Source organism: Fukomys damarensis, unplaced genomic scaffold, assembly GCF_012274545.1.
Source record: "Fukomys damarensis isolate Sample0158 unplaced genomic scaffold, DMR_v1.0_HiC HiC_scaffold_13, whole genome shotgun sequence".
NCBI classification, from domain to species: domain Eukaryota; kingdom Metazoa; phylum Chordata; class Mammalia; order Rodentia; family Bathyergidae; genus Fukomys; species Fukomys damarensis.
This window is the reverse complement of record NW_022900925.1, coordinates 38,198,486-38,199,041: the sequence shown is the minus strand read 5'-3', so window position 1 is coordinate 38,199,041 and position 556 is coordinate 38,198,486.

Sequence of the window (556 nt, the reverse complement as noted above, 5' to 3'; positions counted from 1 at the left end):
AATCGCCGCTGAGTCAGCGCCGCGCGCGCCTCCCGCGGTAGCCCGGCCCCGCCCCAGACGCCTGGCACCTCGGTTAACTCCATCCTGTCCAGACCCGTAGGATGCTCGCTTGAAGAAAACCAGAGTTCCCTAGAATGCCGAGCCTCCGTCCCTACTCGAGTTCAGACAGCTGCGCGGTCCGAGCTCAGCCAGGTGTGCTTTCGCGGGCCCGTCATCACAGAGCGCGCCAGAGGGTGTCAGGGGCCAGACCGGGCTACCTAGCGAGTCCCAGGCCAACCTGTGTTCAGTTAGACCCTGACTCAAAAAATAAATTAAATTGATTTTATTTCCGGCCGAGGTTTGCGCCTTCCGGGAGTCAGCGTCTCAACTTCACCCCAAAGTGAGGTGACTAATTTAGGAACCAGACACCCCAACACCAGGGGTGCAGGGCCATCCCTAGCACTCAGCGCGGGTCTGGGGACCCTCGCAGCAGACTCGGGTCCCGGGCGCAGCGCCGGGCCCCTCCCAGCCCCACGGCCTTCTGGGAGGGTTTTTGCCGCAGTCGGGGCGCCGAGAG